This window comes from Lampetra planeri, chromosome 36 (genome assembly GCF_965212315.1).
Source record: "Lampetra planeri chromosome 36, kcLamPlan1.2.h2, whole genome shotgun sequence".
Taxonomy (NCBI): Eukaryota; Metazoa; Chordata; class Hyperoartia; order Petromyzontiformes; family Petromyzontidae; genus Lampetra; species Lampetra planeri.
Genome location: NC_136142.1, coordinates 6,234,256 through 6,252,115, shown reverse-complemented (window position 1 = coordinate 6,252,115; position 17,860 = coordinate 6,234,256). Strand labels below are relative to the sequence as shown.

At 48.3% G+C, this 17,860-nt stretch overlaps 1 non-coding gene across 1 annotated transcript; it reads right to left on the bottom strand.

Annotated features, from left to right (window-relative positions):
- Positions 1-7,067: 7,067 nt before the first annotated feature.
- LOC144730815 (U6 spliceosomal RNA) lies at positions 7,068-7,170 on the bottom strand. The gene has a single exon (XR_013587861.1). It is a non-coding gene; the product is annotated as a U6 spliceosomal RNA (small nuclear RNA).
- Positions 7,171-17,860: the final 10,690 nt, after the last annotated feature.

Below are 17,860 nucleotides of genomic sequence, written 5' to 3'. Positions count from 1 at the left end.
GAATGATAGTGAAAACCATCATGTGATGATGATGATCATGATAATGACGATGATTAGAATAATAACAATGGAGTTAATTCTAGATTTGAAGCTTTCGTGACTGCATTTACTTGATACAGCTGTCGTGGCTGCAACGGTTCCACCTGTGTTGCCTCCGAAACGTCGTGATTTTTATTTTATTTTACTTTTATTAATTGTAATGTTTTACCTACGTGACTTTACCGAAAAAACCTAAGAATAACAATGGAGTTAGTTGTGACATCCTGCTGATGGTGGTGGCTGTAGCAATAACGACAATGAGATGCTGATATAGATATGATTATGAAACTCGCTCTGTGATGGGCAGCAACAAGAACCGCCATTGGCGGTGACTTCACCACGGCGCTTGTGCCAGGCTACGTGGACGTTAAAGTCACGGGACAGACCCAGGTGCCACGGGCTGACTGACTGAGATAACTGGTCGATGCAACACCTGCGCCCTCGACTCTGTCAACTTTCTGTGTTTTATCGCCTGGCGTCTCCGCTCGTTGTTGTGAGTGTCGCTCCTCTGCCCTCCGTTGTTGTTGTTGCCGGAGGGCGACTGCCTCCAACTGCCCAGTGGCAGCAATAGCTGCGTCTTTCACGATGGGCAGGTAGACTGGTCACGTGCACACAATTGTTTTGCTGATTTTTGCCACTAGGGGGCAGACGTGTCACGTGTCACGTGATCAAAGATGGCGAGGCCCCTTGCACAACTGCACATGAGAAGAGCAGCTAGTTTGCTACAACGATAGGCGTGCATATACACACTCGCACATGTTAGTGAGCACCGATGAAGGCTGGAACGACACACGAAGGGGTGGGTGGCCAGCACCACGCCCGGCCGCCCTAGTGGCGATGTTTGCATCCGCACCAGGTACTCATTTGAGGCTGAGTGGACCTAGGGGAGGCCCATGACCAGTGCAGATAATCGTCACTGGTGTTGGCCGTGAGTGGGAATCAAACTCGAGTCGGCAGGTTTGTAGCCCAGTGCACTAACCACTATGCTACCGCTCCCCACTATATATACTCACACACATATACAAAGACACACACACACGTCATACACATACATATCAGCACAGCAACTGATTTTACTGCTCCATCTGCATGCACCTCTCAGCAGTCACATGTATTATATACACACACACACCAAGTCACACAGTTGTGCACAAAGAGGCAGACATAACAGCAGTGGTAAAAATTCCCTCTCTCTCTGTGTGTGTGTGAGTGTGTCCAGGAAAACCTCATTGAGTACCAATGCTCATTCTCAGGCAAGGGTCTGTATTGAGATTGTTTGGCCAATTTCCTTTTCGAGGAGTGAGTAATTAATTAATTAATTAATATCCCGTCAAACGTAGCTATTTTAGGATGCTTCAGCGTTCAGTGATAATGCCTGGGGGTCGTAGAGCCAGACTAAGGCACCTTTCGGATTCCTCTGGATTAATGTTAATGTGTGTGGTTGAGAGCCAGACTGCTCGGGTTCAGCATGAATGCCTGAGGCTCGTAGAGCCAGACTGAGGCATTTTATTTACCATAGCTACGGTTCATTGTTGATGCCTGAGGCTCTTAGAGTCAGATTAAGGCACCCCCAGCATTCTTATGATTCAATGTTAATGCTTGAGGCTCATAGAGTCAAACGAAAGCACCCTTAGGATTACAGTATTATGGTTCAGTGTTTTTTGCCTGTGGCTCATAGAGCCGTTCTGAAGTGTTCTGTGCTCGAGGCTTTAAGAGGCGGTTTTGAGAACGGCACAAGATGCGCATGGGTACAATGTACATGAATGACCCTGCGTGCATCGTCAATGATTTAGTCTGACACACACGATTCCGATGAATGCATCGCGAGAATCACAGTAATCCAGTTTAATCCACGATTTTGTTTCATCCCTGGTGGTATTAATGGTGTAGTGGTGGTTGGTCATGGTGATGGTGTTGATGATGTTGTAGCTGGTGAAAGTATTTGACGGTGATGTTGTTGGTGGTGGTAATAATGATGTAGGTGGTGATGGTATTGATGGTGATGTTGTTTAAGATGATAATGATGATGGTGATGTTGCTGGGGATATTGATGTTGTTAGTGATAGTGATGATGATGATGTTGTTGATGGTGATATTGATGTTGATGGCGATGTTAATGGTGATGTTTTAGTGATGTTAATGATGTTATTGATGATATTGGTGGTATTGTTGGTGGTGATGTTGTTGAAGATGGTCATGATTTTTTTTATGGTAATGTTGATGTTGTTAACCATGGTGATGATGTGGTTGATGTTGTTGTTGGTATTGATGGTGATATTGTTGATGTTGGTATTGATGGTGATGTTGGTGGTGGTGATGATGTTGGCGGTGATGGCGATGTTCTTGATGTTGGTATTGATGTTGATGATGATGTTTGGCGGTGATGGTGATGTTGGCATTGATGTTGTTGATGTTGGTATGGATGTTGATGATGTTTGGCGCTGATGGTGATGTTGTTGATGTTAGTATGGATGTTGATGATGATGTTTGGCGGTGATGGTGATGTCGTTGATGTTGGTATGGATGTTGATGGTGATGATGACGATGTTTGGCGGTGACGGTGATGTTGACGGTGATGTTGTTGATGTTGGTATTGATGTTGATGATGATGATGTTTGGCGGTGACGGTGATGTTGACGGTGATGTTGGTGGTTTTGTTATGGATGTTGATGTTGATGATGATGTTTGGCGGTGACGGTGATGTTGGTGGTTTTGTTATGGATGTTGATGTTGATGATGATGTTTGGCGGTGACGGTGATGTTGACGGTGATGTTGGTGGTTTTGTTATGGATGTTGATGTTGATGATGATGTTTGGCGGTGACGGTGATGTTGGTGGTTTTGTTATGGATGTTGATGTTGATGATGATGTTTGGCGGTGACGGTGATGTTGACGGTGATGTTGGTGGTGATGTTGTGGATGTTGGTATGGATGTTGATGGTGATGTTTGGCGGTGATGGTGATGTTGTTGATGTTGGTATGGATGTTTATGATGGTGATGATGATGATGTTTGGTGGTGACGGTGATGTTGATGGTGATGTTGGTATGGATGTTGATGGTGATGATGATGATGTTTGGCGGTGACGGTGATGTTGGTGGTTTTGTTATGGATGTTGATGATGGTGATGATGATGACGATGTTTGTCGGTGACGGTGATGTTGGTGGTTTTGTTATGGATGTTGATGATGATGATGACGATGTTTAGCGGTGACGGTGATGTTGGTGGTTTTGTTATGGATGTTGATGATGATGATGACGATGTTTAGCGGTGACGGTGATGTTGGTGGTTTTGTTATGGATGTTGATGTTGATGATGATGTTTGGCGGTGACGGTGATGTTGACGGTGATGTTGGTGGTGATGTTGTGGATGTTGGTATGGATGTTGATGGTGATGTTTGGCGGTGATGGTGATGTTGTTGATGTTGGTATGGATGTTTATGATGGTGATGATGATGATGTTTGGTGGTGACGGTGATGTTGATGGTGATGTTGGTATGGATGTTGATGGTGATGATGATGATGTTTGGCGGTGACGGTGATGTTGGTGGTTTTGTTATGGATGTTGATGATGGTGATGATGATGACGATGTTTGTCGGTGACGGTGATGTTGGTGGTTTTGTTATGGATGTTGATGATGATGATGACGATGTTTAGCGGTGACGGTGATGTTGGTGGTTTTGTTATGGATGTTGATGATGATGATGACGATGTTTAGCGGTGACGGTGATGTTGGTGGTTTTGTTATGGATGTTGATGATGGTGATGATGATGACGATGTTTGTCGGTGACGGTGATGCTGGTGGTTTTGTCTGTCCCACTGAAGCCCCTTCACGCCCCACGCGGTCTCGCGCCCAAATCCACCGCTGTCACGAGCCCGCTGCGTCGCCACGGCAACCGGCCCCATCAACACAACAACAACAACAACAGCTCCAATCCTGCGGCCCGACATCAAGAAAATTAGCGCCTTTCAGGAAAGGGCGGGGAGGAAAAGGATGAAAGAAAATATGAACAACCCAAAAACCACTTTTCCAAAAAAAAAAACGACATTGCCGCTCATTCGCGAAAGTGAACATGGAAATCGCGTGCGAGTGTTTGTGTATGAAGATATACGAGAATGCACGCGGTGCGCTTTGAGCGATCAAATCGTCCACGTCTTTAGACCGCGAACGGGGCAATACCGCTTCATAGTATTATTGTTATTTTTGTTGGGTCAATTTTAATTAATCTCTTCAAATCTGTTGAACCGCTGGATTAGTTTTTTTTATCTTTGCTTCGAGAAGTAGGGGAGAGCGAGAGAGAACTTCATTTATTTGAATATAATTTCAATTCTGTGCGCGAGTTGAGTAACTTTTAATTCCATCGAGTTCTAGACCGTTAAATATGCGCGGCCCTCTAAATGTAGTCCTGGGAATTCATATTATTTGGGTCTTTCGGTAAAGTCACGTAGATAGGTTCAAAATAATACAAAGAAACTTTAAATAAACAAAAAAACTATGACGTTTCGATCACAGCACAAGCGATCGTCATCAGGAGAGAAAAAAAAAGAGGGGAAAGTTGCTGACTGCAGACTTTTAGAATTGAAGTTTTCGTGACTGCAACGATTCATACACTTTGGTTTTCTCGGTGAAGTCACGTGGGTACAAATTTTTAATCAATTAAATCAATTAAATCACGACATCTTGATACAGTAATTTTGCTGTGAAGGTTCCACCTGAAGACGGAAGCTTGTGTTGCCTCCGAAACGTCGTGATTTATTTTATTTTTTATTTTGTACCCACGTGATTTCACCGAACGAACCTAAGAGTATGACTGCAGACGGTTTTAAAGGTTTAAAATGGGTGTAGTGCAAGGGTCATAAACGAAGTGGCCGGGGCTAGTGATGTTTATGTGAGAGAGATTAACACGTTCATGTGAGATCACAGGCGCGATAAATTCAACCCGTTAAATGTGAAATCAGAGCTGAAGCCACGGGGGGGGGGGAAAAATAAAAAAACTAACATCGGAAGGTGGCAGGATGGGAACATCACAGCCAGTGATGACTTAAACTGGTTGTTGACGTCTTTCCAATGATTGCTGAGTTTGTACCCATCCTCTCGGTTGAAATCCTGTCTCTATATATGGATGGCTTCATGAACGAATCTTTGTTGATAGCCAGTGGGCTTACACAGTACCTTCGTCTTAAAGAAATCTATTTCGTTAAATTTCGATTTAAAGCTTTCGTGACTGCAGGGATTCATCTTCTTGGTTCTTTCGGTAAAGGCACGTAGAAGGGAAATAATGACGTTTCGGCCACAACGCAAGCAGCCGTCCTCAGGTGAAGAAACAGGTCTGTCGGAAAGACAACGTCAGCGTCTTTCCGACGGCAGTTGCCCCCAACAGTCTGGTAAGGCAATGCGAGCGATCGTTGTCTTTTTTTTAGTAAACAGCATCGAGATATGAACAAAACCCGATAACAACAGTCGAGATCGCAGGACAAGCTCGCTGTACCAGCCGCGATGTCACGCGTGCTGTGACGTCATAGGGTATCACGTGACGTTCTCTGAATAGATTTCTGAGTAATCCACAGTCCGTTGTCAATCCACTGCTTGATGAAGGAGCCTCCACAACCGCACATAATAATAATGACGATGACTCGTTTACCCAGTTAAACCCTCACTGACTCCAAAGACTCGCTTTCAGGAGGGTCCTGCATTGAGATGTTTGGCCCACAACAAACTATAAACTATTGTTTGTATTTAACACGTAGCAGGCTTTCGCGACCAATATTATTCATAATATAGGTTTTTGGGTGAGATCGCGTTATTTATAAATGTGTCGTAACCCTCCACCACCCGACACGGCCAAACGGTAAAAAATGTGTCACGTTTTCAAACGACAAAATAATTCACTTCTTTAGCCCACCGGTGTGCTGAAGAGAGAATGAACAGCATTTTTAAATTTGAGTAATTCGACGTTTCGCTGATAATTACAATCAGCTTCATCGGGCAAGAATGGTGAAGCTCTCCTGTTGCTTCCGTTCTTAAATAGAGCAGCCTCAGGGTGACGTCATCATTTAATTCAATTCAATCTGGTGCAGTGATTCGAGGCAAGGAGGGGGGGGGGTATTGTAATTATATAGATTGGTAATCATTGTTTATAATTTGACCAGGTAAGGCCCACTGAGCTGTATATCGATCTGTTCACAAATGATAGCTCAACGAAGTGGCCTATCGTGAGCCAATTTAGAGGGGCACCCATGATACTCTGAACGCGTGTTTCTGAGGGGAAACCCGGAGGACCCGGAGAAAAATCCACGCGACCACGGGGAGACACAGCAGAGGTCGCAAACGGGTTTTGATTCCTTACCCGTACCCGTACCCGGCCGCACCAGGGTCGCAAACGGGTACCCGTACCCGGCCGTACCCGTACCCTACCCGTATCCGGCCGGGTACGGGTAGGGTACGGGTATCGGGTACCTGATTGCGACCTCTGGGATGAAGCCACGTTGCAGGCGCGGGTGGGTTGATTCTAGGAACTTGAATTGTGAAAAGAGACAAGACGTTGGGAAATGAGTGACAAACAGTTACTCACAAGTGACTCACGGCCTACCCGTACCCGTACCCGGCCGCACCAGGGTCGCAAACGGGTACGGGTATCGGGTACCCGGTTGTGACCTCTGACACACAGAGAGAAGAGAGAGAGACACGCAAACTCCAAATATCCAGCAGCAGGCGTCAGGGTTGTGATCGAATCCCCTAGATCACCTGCCTGCATGCCAGGCGAAGAAGATCGCAAGCATCACGCAACCGCGGCGCGAATGATATCGGCCCGGCTTTTAGCTCGGGCAGGAGCGACCACGCAGAGCAGCGAGTGACAGAGAGAGAGAGATGAGAGAGTGAGAGAGTGAGCGAGAGAGTGACCGAGAGAGTGAGCGAGAGGTGGGGGTTTACATAAAGCAAAGTAATTATTTTTTTAAACAATTACGAAATCATGAACGAAGCAAAGTGCCGAATACAACGAGCATCTTCTTATTTCCACTGATCGTAAAAAAAGGAGAGAGAGAGAACATTTGTGTGTCATCCTTTCGCAGGGGCCATGCTAATCTTCTCTGTATCGTTCCAATTTTAGTGTATGTGCTGCCGAAGCAAGGCAGAGAAAGAGAGGAGAGAGGGAGGGAGGAGAGAGAAACCATTCAAACTCCGCTGGCAGAAAGACGCCTGAGAATGTGGCTCGAACCGATTTCAAGTTTCAAGTTTCATGTATTAGGTACAGCCCTGTGAGCCATTCGGCTCTTGAATCGGGTGCAACCGCAACAAAATAAAAAAACAAAAACATGAACAAGAAAACATCTTAAAGTGACTAAGTGCAAACAGAACATCCAAGAAAAGACAGCAAAATATTGCAGAAAAAGCACCGTACACCAACACTGTGTGCAAAAATTCCAGTGGAATGCAAGTCTTTTAAGCCCCCCCCCCAATTCTTTCTCGCCTGCGAGCCCCCCACGTGATGTAGAACCGCGTCACTCCGGCAGCTCCCACCAGAACAGAATGGAGATGACATCAGCGCCACGATGGATTGACACGTGGGGGGGGGGGGGGGGGGTGACGGCTCTGTTGACAGGAGGTCGAGCGAGACAGCCCCGGCTGTAATTGGCTAAGATGCTAATGAAGCGATGAGTGCCAGAACTCATTAGCGCCGCGGCTGCTGCGGCGGCAGGGACACCGCAGAGGACGGTGCGGTAGCAGACCCCGCGTGCAGATGCGACAGCCAGCAGCAACAACAACACACAACAACAACAACAACACAACAACACGCAACAACAACACACACACACAACAACACACACACACTACAACACACACACACTACAACACACACAACAACAACAACACACAACAACACACATAACACACACACACACTACAACACACACAACAACAACACAAACGCACAACAACAACACACACACACTACAACAACAACACACACAACAACACACACACGCACACACAACAACACACACGCACAACAACACGCAACAACAACACACACACACGTAACAACACGCACAACAACAGCAACAACGAGCTGAATGTCGAGGTCTCTTGCTGGCCACGTCGGGAGGGCTTCAGCAGAGCGAGAGATAATTCGTGGGTTTACTGTGAGTGGCATGGGTCTCGATGCATTTCTAGGGAGTCTCTGTGGGTTTGCCAAGTAGGTCCATGGTGTGTGACTTGCATGTCCACAATCGCACCACTGTGGCTTGTGCCTTTCATGTATCTCTGTGGGTCTCTATGCATCTCTATGAGTCTCTGTGTATCTCGAAGAGTCTTTATCTGTACCTGTGGGTTTGCCAAGTAGGTCCATAGTGTGGCTTGCATGTCCACAATCGCACCACTGTGGCTTGTGCCTTTCATTTTCCATTTATGAAGGGGATGCGAGCATCAGCCTGTCGGCGATGATCTGATGCGGTCGATGGTTAGTTACAGCGGTGTGTGTGTGATGATGATGATGATGTAGTCGTCTGTCATATGCATGTGTACGGTGGGTATTGTGTGTGTGTGTATGTATCGTGTGTCGGCGGTGTGGGATGAGTAATTATCGGGACCCGCTGCCTCTGCGATGAAAGGCCGTCGCTGTCTCGTGGGGATTAGCGGCTCTGGGGGGGGGCCAACCCAGCCCCGCGGGCACCTCTACCCTGAGCCGGGGGGGGGGGTGATGGGGGGTGATGGGGGGGGGTGATGGGGGTGGTGGGGGTGGGGCAGGAAACGCGTGGAGTGCGTGCCACACGCGCCGTGCCAGACCCGGTGAACGACTTTTCGATGGCCCCCCCCCCCCACTCGGTGTCACCAAAGTCGGGCGCGTGACGCTGCATTCTGACCCCCCCCCCCACCCACCCCCCCGAGGTCAGAATACTCCACGGCATCGCAAGGCCCAGCGGGCCACTGGAGGGCCCCCCCAGCGTGGTGCCAATGTTTGTCCACATACCTGGGACAGGCAAGAGGAGAACCTTGGTGCGGACACCCCCACACATCGTCGATAACGATAATATTATTGATATGAATTCATCGTGAAAATGCCTTTTGTGATGCGGCACAATATTGCTGTGGGCTGGTGTAGCCGAGAGGTTCCTACCACAATGATCTCGCTAATCTCGTCGACGGGCGGTGAGAAGAGCCATCGTCAAGTGACACTCCGGTCGGCTTTTGATCGCGACCCTCGAACAACGACGGCGGTCACGCCGCTGCGCTCAATCGCGCTTCTGCGGCCGTCTGGAACGCACCTTCCTTTCCGATAGAAGGAAGCCACATGGGAGCTATGCACTCACTTTTAAATTATCTAGGTTGAAAACTAATTTCTTTAGAACTGTTTTTTTTGCGTTTAGCGTTGCGGTCATTCCCCCTGCGGTTAATTATTCGCATATCGGTAGCATATCGCTTTTAAAACGGTGTCATTGGCATCACTTACAGTATTAGCATTGTACAATTAAACACATTCCTGCGGAGGGAGCTGGTAGGAACGTTGGGTTGCTCGGTCAATGGCCAGGGTCAACGGCGGCGTGGTGTATTCCGCAAATATGGCCGACTGTGAGGGCGGGCACAAGCCGGCGTGAGTAGGTTAAACGTTGAGTTTTATAAGGGCACCACGGGGTGACCAGCCCCTCCCCACCCAGCCCCACTCCTCCCACCCTCCACCCAGCCCCACCCAACCCCTCCCCACCCTCCCCACCCAGCCCCTCCTCACCCTCGCCTCTCCACCCAGCACCACCCCTCCCATTTTTGGATGCACAACGGACGGACGGACACAACAATCCCCTGTGGGCTGGTGTAACCAGGAGGTTCCTACCAGTATTATGGCATGATGCATTCATCATAATGAATCGTGCGAACACATGTTCGTCAATTAAATGAGCTGCGATGGCAGGTTTCGTCCACTCGAGGGCACCGCTCCGCGATGTGGACTTTACATGTCTCAGGAACACAGCGGCGTGGTGGGCGAATCATTCCGATTTTATATTCTTAGGTTTTTTCGGTAAAGTCACGTAGGTAAATTTTTTTAATTAATCAAAGTTAAATAAAAATATTTTAATTTGTAATTTTATTTTTAAAAAATTTTTTATTTTACTTTAATTCATTTTCATTTTTTACCTACGTGACTTTACCGAAAAAACCTAACAATATGAATCCTTGCAGTCACGAAAGCTTCAAATCTAGAATCATTCAGTTTCAGTTTCTTGTATTAGGTATAAACCCGTGAGCCATGCGGCTCTTGACTCGGGTGCAACCGCAACAAAACAAAAACATGAACAAGAAACATCTTCAAGTGACTACATGCAACAGAAAAATCCTGGGAAAAAAACAGCAAAGTCTTCTAGAGAAAAAAACACCGTATTTATAACGCTATGTGCAAAAAAAGCCCAGTAGGATGCAAGTCAAACAATAACAACCATGAGACAATTTAAATTAAAGTTATCCGGCTAACTCTGTACTACAACAAACAAACATAGCTAAACCACAACGTTTCCAAAATCACCAAAATAAAGCTACAAAAACAATGTAGCAGTGATCGTAGGAACTGTGATTCTAATTTAACAATAAACGACATACACAACGTGTGCGACCAAACTTTGCGGGCATAGCTGGCTGCATGAGTCACTCCCTAACAGCAAGAGTATCAGTAGCAGTATCAAAATTGACACAAAATGTGAAAGTTACTTTCGGGGGAACGATGGGACGACGGACCGACGGACCGGGTTTTATTTGTAAACTTTTCAGGGTCATCACAGTGCCGGATGATCCCAGCAGCACAAGTAGCTGCATAAGTAGCTACGGGCCACGCACTTTCAAGGACCGCGCTAAATGCTTTCATGCTATGAATTCCGGTTCAGTGGTTCTGCACTTGCTCTATTACTATAGTACTATACCGCCTTCAACTTTTATGAACGATTGGGTGTTTAAGGTTAGCGATTTGTCGTATTATCTGGCTGTTTTGCAAATGAAAACATACAATTACTTTACTATGCAAGTTAAAAATGCGTGTTTTAATATTTACGTGTTTTTTTAAATATTCAGGGCCCCTTTATAACATCATGCTACAGGCCCCGCACCAGCTTAATCCGGCACTGGGCCATCGTTATCATCATCAGCAGCAGCAGCAGTCGGGAGAGGAAGTTGACAGCAGCCTTCAACGCGGACCCCCGCCCCGTTCAGTGGCAAATCACCGCCAATGCCGTTCAACGCGGCGACCGAACATTGTTCGTGGATCTCCCGCTCTTGCAGATCATCAGCGACGCTTCGGCCACACCAGCCGGCCCCTTCTTCGGAGACGAATCAGCAAGGCGCCGGGGGGCAGTGCATCGGGACGAGGATTCATCCAACTGAACGTGACGCTCCTCTCCCGGGAAATCCACAAAGTACGAATGTGTGAGACGCCAGGCGCGATGCCACCTTTCGGCCACTCACCGCGCGGTTATGTGGCCTCGACTGGCTTGAGTGCGGAATCGTGAAGCTGTTGATGATCTGCGTCAAGGAGGGAGAAGTTCGCCGGTCAGAGGGTTGTTATAAACGAGCGTTTCCAACAAGGACAGGCAACGCAACAACGCGTTATACAGCGCGCAGCTGTTTGTGTACATTATGCAAAACACAAAATAAAAACGTTCAAAATTTCCTGAAGGAAGTGCACAGTGCTCGTCTTGTCTAAAAATATTTTAAGCAAATTACTTACCAAGAGTCGGATGCAATTATCGGCAGGAGCACTCCGTCACGTAACCAAAATACGCAAGAAGGGACATTTTTTTGGAATTCGGTTCGGTCAAAAAAAAAATCTCAATATCTCAAGAGGCGGATAATTGTTTTTTTACCCTTCTATCTGGCAACAAAACTGACACCTTTTTTTACAAGGAGTCATGTTTGCATAGACCACAATACCTGCGCCAAAAGGTGCGCCTTTTGGCGTCATCTGGTCCAACACCATGTGAGACTAGGCTCTAAGGAAAGCTGTCTCGGGTGTGGACCAATCAACTTCAAGGACAGTGCATACATTATCAGAGTTGTGTTTTTTGCTTGCATTATGGCTGCAGGTATTGTGGTCTATGCAAACATGACGCCTTATAAAAAAAAAAGGGTGTCAGTTTTGTTGCCAGATAGAAGGGTAAAAAAACAATTATCATATTTTTTACTGGCAAATGAGTTTCCAATGATCTCAAGAGTCCGCAATGCAACGTGGAGATTAACGAAACGGTGGTCCTGAATAAACGAACGTCACAAAGCGGTGGTTTCTTTAAGGAGCCGCAAGGCCGTCGACCCCTGGGCCTCGCCAAACAAGGAGGATGGGGGGGGGGCCTTGACAAATCCATCTTGCGACATATCCCCGGTAATTGCCTTGAGATTTTACGCTTCACCAACACGCGAACGCGTTTGTCGGTGCCGTAATAAAATAAGCAAACAAATACAATAAAAACAACGCAATACGGGGAAAACCCCGAGCGGCATCTTGCCAAGCGAGGCACCCACATCTTGCTGAAGAGCTGCAAGGAAAGGGTCAACCCATGCCAGGTTTGTGGCAGCGAGTGGAGCGTCAAGCCACAATGTCGTGCTTATGAATGGGGGGGGGGGTCCCCGTCTGGCAAATCGGAATTTGATTATTTATCGTGGTGAAATCTGATGAGCTATGAAGCTCTTCTTCACAACAACCAAAACGAGCAACGACATGGGGGCAAGATCGAGCACAGGTCAGCAAGTCGCTAAAATAAATACGCGCATTTAAATAAATATTTGAAATATTTAAATACACGTAAATTTTTAAATAATATTTTAATAAAATACGTGTATTTTAATCGAATAAACACGCCTAATTATTGTCTGATCAGTTAAAATAAATACGCTAAAATAAATCGTCTAAAACACATCGCTATAAATAAAGTGTGCAAGTACAACTTTCACAAGTACACATATATTCCTGAATAAGCATGCGCCGGCCGATAGGTCAACTGATTGTTTTCGAGTTGTCGTCAGGGTCTCGTTGTCACGCCGGCAGCTTTGTTTAGTCGGCTGTCGGGTGGAGGAGGGGTGACGACGCACAATTATGCTCACGCAGCTGGAGTCGTGGTGGTGCGAAGACCCGCGCGTTAATTCAGGAGGCGTTTGTCGGTTTCGCCTGCGAGCTGGCCAATTACACGGCAAAGCACACGCAACGGATTGTTGTATCCATCCGTGCGGATGTCTTGAGCGATTGGCAACCCTCGTTGCGTTTGCGAGCTTTGTTTTGCCTTCTGAAATTGACCTCTTCGCGTGAATTCAAACTCTCACTTCATGTTCTTAGGTTTTTTTCGGTAAAATCACGTAGGTAAAAAATTAAAAAAAAATTTTTACCTACGTGACTTTACCGAAATAAACCTAAGAATATGAATCCTTGCAGTCACGAAAGCTTCAAATCTAGAATTTCATGTCATGCACATCGCAGTGTCCCGGCAGCCTCTTGGACAAAAAGCATCGAGATTCGGCAAAAGCTCTCAGTGATACAAATCAAATGTTATATTGATATAGAGCGACTTCAACTTAAGGCGCTTGACGTAGTTGAACAAAAACGGTGACAGACATAGAATGATGTAGGTGGCAGGGGTGTGTGAGATGTGAACGACCTCGCCTGGCATGGAGGTCGTGGGTTCGATCCCGATCCTGACGCCCGCTCTACGGATTTTTCTCCGGGTCCTCCGGTTTTTCCCCTCCACATTTAGAATCAACATCGCACGTTTAGGGTATCTGGCTGCTATACATTCCCACGTGACGATTAACCACTTCGTTGCGCTATCATTTGTGGCCAGGCAGCTTCTAAAAAAAATAACTATATAAACTCATTGGACCTCACCTGGTAAAAAACAGCAAAGTCTTGCAGAAAAAAGCACCGCATTTCAACGCTGTGCAAAAAAAATCCCAGTGGGATGCAAGTCAAACAATAACAACCATAAGACAATTTAGATTAAAGTTATCAGGCTAACTCTGTGCTACAGCAAACAAACATGGCTAAACCAAAACGTTTCCAAAATCACCAAAATAAGGCTATAAAAAAACAATGTAGCAGTGATCGTAGGAACTGTGATTCTAATTTAACAATAAACGACATAAACAACATCAGTGAATGAAGTTGCCCGCTCGAGGCTGTACGGAGGCCAAGATATCGGGGGGATGAGAGCGGGCGGTGATGATGAGAGTGTGCTCGGTGGCAGATGACGGGGAGCTCTGCATGCTGATATGAGCTACCCGTCGGAGGCCGTCGGACTGCGAGGAAGGCTGCGTGCAGAACGAGAGAGAGCGAGAGAGTGAGCGAGAGAGAGAGCGGGAGAGTGAGCGAGAGAGTGACCGAGAGAGTGACCGAGAGAGTGAGCGAGAGAGTGACCGAGGGAGTGAGCGAGAGAGAGAGAGCGGGAGAGTGAGCGAGAGAGTGACCGAGAGAGTGAGCGAGAGAGTGAGCGAGAGAGTGACCGAGGGAGTGAGCGAGGGAGTGAGCGAGAGAGTGACCGAGGGAGTGAGCGAGAGAGTGAGCGAGAGAGTGACCGAGGGAGTGAGCGAGAGAGAGAGAGCGGGAGAGTGAGCGAGAGAGTGAGCGAGAGAGTGACCGAGGGAGTGAGCGAGGGAGTGAGCGAGAGAGTGAGCGAGAGAGTGAGCGAAAGAGTGAGCGAAAGAGTGAGCGAGCGGTGGGGGTTTACATAAAGCAAAGTTATTATTTTTTTAAAAATTACGAAATGATGAACGAAGCAAAGTGCCGACTACACCGAGCATCTTCTTGTTTCTACTGATCGTAAAAAAAAAACAGAGAGGCGAGGGAAGAGACGGTGGAGAGAGAAGGGAAGGAGCGAGCTGGTGCACGAATCAGAGTGTGTTTTCACAGGGGGCGGGGAGAGGGGTGGGATTCAGAGTGGGGGGAGGGCGGGTGGGGGGGAGGGCGTGCCACGCAGGTCACGTGGTTTACGGGAGGCTTGACCTGCTTTATAAAGAGAATCATAATATTTATCTAAACTGGAGGAATCCGATGAACTATAAAGCTCTTTTTGCTCACAGATGTCCAGTAGGGGCACGGGATCACAACGTTACGACAAACAATCAATTAAAAAAACAACACGATGGATGTGTTCCTGGCAGGCATTTGTGCACTCATTGAAACGTTCTTGTTTGGGCGCATGGGTGCGATGCTACGACACAAAATATAATTAAACAACCTTTACAAGTTAACTTCGATAAGGATGCAGACGAGAACAGTACACGGTGATTGTGAAAGAAACTCATTGCATCGGCTACAGTATTAGAATCGATTTTAATCGATGCGTTTTTGAGCATAATTATAACATGCACGGCTTTGTCAATCCACTGCTGAATGAACACCGTGTCGTGTCGTGAGGGTTGTTTGACCATACTTCACCACGCTGGTCAGTGCGGGTCGGTGGAGGGGGTTTGAGGGCAGGGGGTGGGTGGGTGGGCGAGGACCCAAGACTGGGTTTTGCCACTGACCTTAGCCGTGAGTGGGAATCGAACTCGGTTGGTCGGGTTCATAGCGCCAACGCAGCATTAAGCACCCAACAAGGTGTTTATTGTTGACACAACTCTAGTAATTGCGCCTCCATCTCGTCGGGTCTTGGATGCGAGGCTGCTCAAGTACTTGGATGAATCAGCACCTCCTCATTCGAGACCCAAAACGTCGCTGCACCCCCCGGCGTCGACGTTCCTCCTCCTCCTCCTCGAAGACACCGGTGAAGCCATCAACTCACTCACCCACCCACTCACCCACCCACACACACCACTCACCCACCCCCCACTCACTCACCCACCCACCCACCACTCACTCACCCACCCACCCACCCACACACCACTCACTCACCCACCCACTCGCCCACACACCCACCCACACACCACTCACCCACCCACTCACCCACACACCACTCACTCACCCACCCACTCGCCCACCCACCCACACACCACTCACTCACCCACTCACCCACCCACACACCACTCACTCACCCACCCACTCGCCCACCCACCCACCCACCCACACACCACTCACCCACCCACACACACCACTCACCCACCCACTCACTCACCCACTCGCCCACCCACACACCACTCACCCACTCGCCCAGCCACCCACCACTCACTCACCCACTCGCCCACCCACCACTCACTCACCCACCCATCCACCCACACACCACTCACCCACCCATACACACCACTCACCCACCCGCTCACTCGCCCACCCACCCACACACCCACATACCACCCACTCACCCACCCACTCGCCCACCCACACACCACTCACCCACTCACTCGCCCACCCACCCACACACCACTCACCCACCCACCCACCCACCCACACACCACTCACTCACCCACCCACACACCACTCACCCACCCATACACACCACTCACCCACCCGCTCACTCGCCCACCCACCCACCCACACACCACCCACCCGCTCGCCCACCCACCCGCCCACCCATATCCGCGTAACCAACAACCGCGTCAGAACATCAACAGGCCGACACTGAGCCACAGCTTCGAATGTCAAAATTAAAGACCCTGACAAGGCACAGTGCTGCGTTTGCGGCCATGCAACCCAAACGATGGACCCATCTCGTAAACCCACAAAGATACGTCGAGATGAATAGAACTCGTACACGTGTGCACAGGGCTACGTCGGGATACTTTAAAGGCGGTGCAACCCAAACCACGAACCCACAAAGCAGCCGACTGGAGGCTGCGTCCCTTCAACGGAGGAATAGGAACAGCGACACGAACTCTCTCTCTCTCTGCTGAAGCCCTCTCGTCGTGACCAGCAGCAGCAGGACATTGGCAACGAGCCTCCTGGACATCTTCCTGCCCACCTCCGATTGACACAGTTGGCTACGCACGGTGCGAAAGAATAATAATGCTGATGATAGTGTTATTGTAATTATTGGGTGGAGTGGCGGTGCAGTTTTCGGACGCAAAAGGTGAGTGCGGTGAATTCCATCATGAGCCAAGTTTTGATATTGTTTAACCATGCAACGGAGAGCTCAAGAAAGCTAAGAACCAGACGGGTGACACACGTCTTCTTGGTTCTTTCGGTAAAGTCACGTAGAAGGGAAATAATAAAATAATAAAACATAAGAATATACAATTCTCACGACGTTTCGGCCACAACGCAAGCAGCCGTCCTCAGGTGAAGAGCAGGGCTGCGTCCGAATGACGTCCGAATGACGTTGTCTTTCCGAAAGACTTGTTCTTCACCTGAGGACGGCTGCTTGCGTCGTAGCCGAAACGTCGTGAGAATTGCATCTTATTATGTTTTATTTTTATTATTTCATTATTTCCCTTCTGCGTTACTTTACCGAAGGAACCAAGAAGATGAATCCCTGCATTCACGAAAGCTTTAAATCGGGTTACACATCGTGCAGCTCACCACCTGCACGCTGCAGGAAGTCGCCTGCACGCTGCAGGTGGTGACCTGCACGCTGCAGGTGGTTACCTGCACACTGCACGGGCGTGGTGACGGTGATCGCTGCTGTCTGTACGACCCCAAAATGAGTCAAGTGCGGAGATTTTTTGTTTTTTATTTCGCAAATCTGACCCCACCGACGGCCGTCACACAGTGGCCCACGCTGCATCTGCTACGTGGGGGGGGGGGGGGGGGCTGGGGGTGATGGGGGGACGGACACACTCTCCGTCTGTCTGCCACGTGGGGGTCACGATAACGCTCGCCAATGTCACCCGATAGGCACGAGACTTTTGGTAATCGCGTGGCGCGGCTCCTGCGGACTCACCCGAGATTGAAGATCCGCGCGCGTTCGTCAAAGGGTCTGCCCGACATTTG